A 7,563-nucleotide genomic window follows, 5' to 3' on the forward strand; every position below is an offset into this window, starting at 1 on the left:
TATTAACAATAATAAATACTTATTCTGTTAGGAAGAGATGGAATGATATTTGGTTATAGTAAAAAAGTAACAACAGATTTTACTAATCTCATAGATCAATGTCAGCTTCTTACCAGAGCACACACCTGTAAAAGCTGGCCAAGGAGTCTGGGTGCGGTGGCTCGTGCCTGTAATCCCAGCACTTTGGGAGGCCGAGACAGGTGGATCACAAGGTCAGGAGTTCGAGACCAACCTGGCCAACATGGTGAAACCCTGTCTCTACTAAAGATACAAAAACACAATTAGCCAGGCATGGTGCCCCATGCCTGTAATCCCAGCTATTCAGGAGGCTGAGGCAGGAGAATTACTTGAACTCAGGAGGTGAAGGTTGCAGTGAGCCGAGATCACACCACTGCACTCCAGCCTGTGCGACAGGGTGAGACTCTGTCTCAAAAAAAAAGTTGGCCAAAGGAGCAACAGCCTCACTCCAATGACCACACTTTTATGGCCATCAATCCTATGATTAATCAATCTTTAAACACTCCCTCTTAAGTGTTTTTCATTATTTTGAATATTTTATGTTTCCTCAAATCAAATATATCAGTAGTTTGTTTTCTTCAGAGTCTTCGCCTAGAAACACAGCTCTTCTTTATCTAGCACACACAAAAAGTCAGATTTTGCTTTCAGATACATAATGGAAGCCTCTTCCTTTAACAACCTACAAACACAATCCTTCTCCAATTTTCCTCGTCTCAGTATGGCATCACCATCTTTGAGTCTTCTCTTGAATTTACATAGCACATCTTATATATCAGTTTATTATGGCAGCTGTATTTTCAAAATATGCTCTGAATCTATCTTCTAGAGCATAATGGTTAATTCTGTGAATTGAACCCAGACTATGAGCTTTTTCACAAGTTACTTAAGCTTCTTGTACCTTAGAGTTATAATAGTACCTATTTCATAGGATTTAATGAATCACTACCTGAAAAATACACAGAATAGTTCCTGGCATCTAATAAATGCTATCTACACATGAACCGTTATCATTGTGACTAACACCCTAATCCAAGCTGCTGTTATCTCTGCAATAGCCTCTTATTTAGCATACCTGCTTTCACCTTGCCTGGCCAAAATCCAATTTCATCATGGCAGCCAGAATGATATTTTTAGAAAATCAACTTTATTAAAGTGTACCTTATATACAAAAAATCAATTTAAAGCATATATTTCTGTAAATTTTGGAAAATTATGTACCTATGTAACTATGGTCACAGTTAAGATACAGAACATTTCCATTATGCCAAACTGTTCACTTGTATCCCTTTTTAATCAATCCTTCTTCCCTATCCCCAGTCTCAGGCAATCACTAATCTAATTTCTGTCACTATTGATTAGTTTACACTTATTATAATTTCTTTTTTCTTTTTTTATTTTTTATTTATTTGTTTTTGAGGTGGAGTCTTGCTTTGTCACCAGGCTGGAGTGCAGTGGTGCGATCTTGGCTCACTGCAACCTCCACGTCCTGAGTTCAAGCAATTCTCCTGCCTCAGCCTCCTGAGTAGCTGGGACTATAGGAGCATGCCACCACGCCTAGCTAAGTTGTATATTTTTACTAGAGACGGGGTTTCACCATGTTGGCCAGGATGGTCTCGATCTCTTGACCCCATGATCCGCCTGCCTCAGTCTCCCAAAGTGCTGGGATTACAGGCGTGAGCCACCTTGCCCAGCCTTAGAATTTCATATAAATGGAATTGTACAGTATGTATTCTTTAATGTCTGGTTCCTTTCATTCAGCATAATGTTTTTGAGATTCATCCATATTATTGCATGTATCAGTAGCTCATTACTATTTATCATTAAACAGCATTTCACTGCATGAATGCTATTTCACTTTGCTTATCCATTCACCAGTTGGTGAATATTTAGTTTTTCTTTTACTTTTTTTGGTTATTACTAATAAAGCTACGATGAATATTTGTGTACAAGTCTTTTAATGGACATATTTTCATTTTTTTCAGGTAATTTTAGGAATGGAATTGTAGAGTAGAATACCAAATATATGTATAACTTTATGAGAAATTGCTGTTTTCCAATGTAGTTTTACTATTTTACACTCCTATCAGCAATGTATGAAAGTTCCAATTGATCCATACCTTTGCCTAATTTTCGTATTGCCAGTCTTTTAAATGTTATACAATGTAATGGCTACACAGCACTTTTACATTGTGGTTTTAATTTATATTTCTCTGATGACGAATTATTTTGAAAATCTTTTCATTTGATTGTTAGCTATTTGCATATCTTTCCCCCTCCTCCCCAATGCAGTCTTGTAGTCTCACCTAGGCTGGAGTGCAATGCTGTGATCTTGGCTCACTGCAACCTCTGCCTCCAAGGTTCATGCGATTCTCCTGCCTCAGCTTCCCAAGTAGCTGGGATTATAGGCACACACCACCACACCCGACTAATTTTTTGTATTTTTAGTAGAGACAGGGTTTCACTATGTTGGCCAGACTGGTCTTGAACTCCTGACCTCGTGATCTGCCCACCTTGGCCTCGCAAAGTGCTCACAGGTGTGAGCCACCAGGCCCAACCAGCAATGTATGAGAGTTCCAACTGATCCATATTTTTGCCTAATTTTCGTATTGCCAGTCTTTTAAATTTTGTGCAGTGTAATGGCTACATAGCAATTTTACACTGTGGTTTTAATCTACATTTTCTGATGACAAATTTTTTTGAAAATCTTTTCATTTAATTATTAGCTATTTGTATGTCTTTTTAAATAGAGTATTTCTTCAAATATATTGCCAATTTTTAGTTCCATTGTTTGTCATCTTATTATTGAGCATCTTATTATTATTGTCATCTTATTATGAAAAGACATTTATGGCTGTGTGTGTGTGTATTTTGTTAATGATGTCCTTTGAAAAGCAGAGGACTTTAATTCTGATAAAGTTCCATTATTGAAAATTTTATTTTTTTAATGTTCTGCCTAAAACATTTACCTACTTTAAGGTCAGGAAGATTTTCTCTAGTTTTCTCCTGGAAGTTTTATATTATTAGATAGCATATTTATATGTGTGATAATTTGGAGTTAATTCTTTTTCCATATGGGATGTGGTAAAGGAAAGTGTCATTTTATTTCCATATGAATACCCAGTTGGGCAGCTAAGGGAGTGCTGGCATCACCCCTCCCCTGACTTCAGGCTGCACCACTCATAGCTCCAAATGAGACCCCTTCCTTCTGCTTGAGGAGAGGACAGGGAAGTGTGGGGAGCACTTTGTCTTGAATCTTGGACACCAGCTCAGCCACAGCACGTAAGGCACTGGTCATACCCTGTTCCAGACCCTAGTTCCCAGACATTTCTAGACACATCCTGGGACAGAAGGAAACTTGGTGCGTTGGAGGGAAGGATCCAGTTCTGGCAGGACCCATCACCTGCTAAGAGTCCTTGGGCCCTGAATACCATTTGTTGTAAATACGATCTTTTCTGATTGATTTACCTTGGCATGTTTGTCAAAAATCAATATGTCTGGATTGATTCTGGACTTTCAACTTGTTCCATTGATTTATATGTTTATTCTTGCATATTCACGTATACTACTATATATAATATTGATTACTGTAACTTTACAGTAGATTCTAAAATCTGGTAGTCTAACTCCTCTAAATTTGATTTTCCTCAAAGTTATTTCAACCATTCTAGCTAAATTTCTTTCATATACATTTTAGAATCAACTTTTTTTCTATAAAAAAGCCTACTGCAATTTTGGCTTTGCACTGAATAGATAGATCAATTTGGGAAAATGAATTGAGTTTTTAATCTATGAACATGGTATATATTTTCATTTATTCTTTAATTACTTTTGGCAATGCTTTGTAATGTTCAATGCACAGGTCTTGCACATATGTTTTTGACTTATTTATTTCTAAGTATTTCATGTTTTTGAAGCTATCGTAAATGTTATTGCTATACCATAATTTATCCATTCTGTTGTTTATGATATCAGAACTATTTAGTTTTTGGCTCTTATGAGTAACACAGCTATGCACATTTTAAAACAAGTATTTTAGTGCACATGTGCAAACATTATTTTTGGATATATTGTTAAGAGTAAAATTACTGGGTTGTTGAGTGTGCATATGTTCAGCTAGAGTAGATAATCCTGAATTTCCAAAGTTTGGTTCCCAAATTTGATGAAAGACATGAGTTTACACACTCAACAAACTCAACAGGAGTAAGCTGATGGAATAGAAGACTTCACCCATCATCCCTGCCACAAGGACACCAATTTAACAATTTTTTTTTTTTCAAATGAATGATAACTTTATTTTTCTTACACTTTTAAGGCTGATGAAAAACCTTCATTTCAATTAAAAAGTATGGTAACTGTATTTACTCATTAAATATTATTAAAGTTTTCTAAAACACAACTTGAAAACATCCAGCATGCATGTTGAATATCAGTACAATGAATTCAAGACCAAGTATACATGTTACATGCAGCAAGGCTAGATTACAAATTATCATAGTCATGATCATCATCATCGTCATCATCATCATCTTCACGTTTTCTTTTCAATGCATTTGATGACTCATTGGCAGTATTTTGTGATGACGCCATATTAGTGGTAATAAGAATGTTTTTGGACCCAATTAATGATGGATTAATCAGAACATTCTGAACTGCTGAGGTTGCAGGAATTGAAGGTTTTACAGCTGGAGACTGCGAAGTAGGCATCTGTACTGTAAACCTTTGACCTGTGAGGGACATGGGAGTCCCTCCTTTAGTTGAAACAGACATGGTCTGTGGGGTTGGTGTGCCTAGTGTGGGAGTACTTGGTCTGCTAGTAACTGAACCAACACTTAACCGTGGGACTGTTATTCTTCCCGCAGAAGTTGATGCCTTTTTCTGTAAAGACTTCAGCCTATAGTTTGGAGCTGTTAAGCAATATCTATCAGGTGGCAACCTAGGACCTGAATGTGGCAAAGGGGTTTGATTTCTTTGCCTTGCGATATCTAATAAAAAATCTCTTGGGTGAGGAGAGGTAAAAGACTGGTCAGCGCGGCACCTGGATTGCCAATTGCACATCATCTGCAACAACGGTAGCTTTCTTAGCATGGCTTGAATAAATGTTTGCATCATCTAGAATTGTGGTCACATATCGGAAGGCAAACTCCATCATCTGATTTATACCTCTTGGTTCATATTCTGTAATCCCCATATCCTTCAGGATTTGTGCCATCTTCTGGGCATCATTCGGCATGCTCTTGGGAGAAGCCATCTTGCCAGATTCCATGATATCCGATGATCAGACTTCTCGAGCTAAATCACCAACATTAATGTATTTCAGTCCCGATTTTGACGCAAGTTCTTTGTCTAGTGTGGTTTTTCCAACCCCTAGTGTACCAGATTCAGAAAGACTAAGCAGGTTGCCAAGCAGGAGAGCTGGATCTGCCGACCTCTCTTCACCTCCCCTGGGAGACTCGGGCCAACGGAATTAACGTTCTGCGTCCCCTGCCCCGCCTGCTGCAACGCCCGTGAGGGTGGGCTTCCGGGCGCTGACAACCGCCTCGTGGCCCTCTACCGGCCTCCGAAGAGGGCACTGAGAAGCTCCTACCTGGGGGCCCGATACCCAGAGCACTCCGCGCCCCTCGCCTGCCCCCGCCCAGCCCCCAATTTTTTCTTTTTTTAAAATTTGAGATAGAGTCTCACTTTGTTGCCCAGGCTGGAGTGCAGTGGCCTGATCTCGGCTCACTGAAACCTCTGCCTTCCAGGTTCAAGTGTTTCTCCTGCCTCAGCCTCTTGAATAGCTGTGACTACAGGTGGGCTATGTTTTGTATTTTTAGTAAAGACAAGGTTTTGCCACGTTGGCCATGCTGGTCTCGAACTCCTGACCTCAGGTGATCTGCCTGCCTTGGCCTTCCAAAGTGCTGGGATTATAGGCATGAGCCGTCAGGCCCAGACAAATTGAACAATTATGTACACAGAAAAACACCTTCATAAGAACAAAAAATAAGGTGAACCCTTATAGTACCTGGCTTTAACTATATATCCCTGAAAGAGGCACTGAAGAGATAGAAAAAGCAATTTTGAACCACTGATACCACCCCCATCCCAACCCTAGCCGTGGTGGCTTGGTGCAGAGAGAGTCTCTGGGCACTGAAGGAGGGAGAGCACAGCAATTGTGAGGAGTTGAACTTAGTTCTGTCCTGATAGAGCATAAAGGAAAACTGGACCAAACTCAGATGACACCCACTCATGAAGGGAGCATTAAAATCAGCCCTTGCCAGAGGGGAATTGTAGATCCCAGAGATCAGAGCTTAAGTTCCCACACACCTCACCACTGAGGGCTGGAGTGCTCTGGGTCTCTGATTAAACTTGAAAGGCAGCCTAAGTCATAAGAATTGCAACTCTTAGGTGAGTTCTAGTGCTGAACTGGACCCAGAGACAGTGGACTGGTGGGGGGCATATGACATACTGAGACACCAGCTTGGGCAGCTAAGGGAGTGCTGGCATCACCCCTCCCCTAACTCCAGGCTGCTCCACTCATAGCTCCAAATGAGACCCCTGCTTGAGGAGAGGACAGGGAAAAGTGGGGAGCACTTTGCTTCCTTCCTTGAGGAGAGAACACGAAGGGTGGGGAGCACTTTATCTTGCATCTTGGATACCAGCTCAGCCACAGCAGATAAGGCACTGGTCATACCCTGTTCCAGACCCTAGTTCCCAGATATTTCTAGACACATCCTGGGACAGAAGGAAACTTGCTGCCTTGAAGGGAAGGATCTGGTTCTGGCAGGACCCATCACCTGCTAAGAGTCTTTGGGCCCTGAATAACCAGTAGTGAGGTAGTATGCTGTGGGCCTTGGATGAAACTCTGAGACTTGTGGCTTCAGGTGAAATTCAGCACATTTTCAGCTGTGGTGGCTATGGGGCAAAACTCCTTCTGCTTGAGAAAAGCAGAGAGAAAAGTAAAGGGGACTTTATCCTGCCACTTAGGTACCAGCATGGCCACAGTGGGGTAGAGCATCAGTGGGCTCTTGCAGTCCCCAGTTCTAGTACATGACTTTTGGCCAGCATATCTGGACCTGCCCTGGGCCAGAGGAGAGCCCATTTCCCTGAAGGATGAGTCCCAAGCCAGGCAGAATTCACCACAAGCTGACTTAAGAGCCTTTGGGTCTTAAGGGAACATTAGTGGTAGTCTGACAGAACTCCCTGTGGCCTGTGGTGATAGATATGGGAGTGAGGCCCCTCGGCCTTTGGAAAGGGGAAGTAAGTGCATCTTTTGGTTTGAGCGCCAGCTCAGCTTCAGTACAATAGAACACCAGGTAGACTTCTAAGGTTTTTGACTCTAGTCCCTGACATCCGGATGGCACCTCTGAACCCACCCAGGGGCTGGGTGAGCTCACCACCTTGAAGGGAGAGACACAGACCTGGGTGGCTTTGCCATCTGCTGATTGTAGAGTCCCAGGGCCTTGAGCAAACACAGACAATTGCCAGGGAGTGGTTATAGCAGGTCTTAGGTGAAATTCAGTGCTGCGCTGGCTTCAGGTCTGACCCAGTGCAGTCACAGTGGTGGTG

General features: G+C 41.5%; 1 pseudogene; it reads right to left on the minus strand.

Moving 5' to 3' along the window:
* Positions 1-4,316: 4,316 nt before the first annotated feature.
* LOC103224502 (transcription initiation factor TFIID subunit 9-like) lies at positions 4,317-5,426 on the minus strand (annotated as a pseudogene).
* Positions 5,427-7,563: the final 2,137 nt, after the last annotated feature.

The sequence above is a fragment of the Chlorocebus sabaeus genome, chromosome 20 (assembly GCF_047675955.1).
Source record: "Chlorocebus sabaeus isolate Y175 chromosome 20, mChlSab1.0.hap1, whole genome shotgun sequence".
Taxonomy (NCBI): Eukaryota; Metazoa; Chordata; class Mammalia; order Primates; family Cercopithecidae; genus Chlorocebus; species Chlorocebus sabaeus.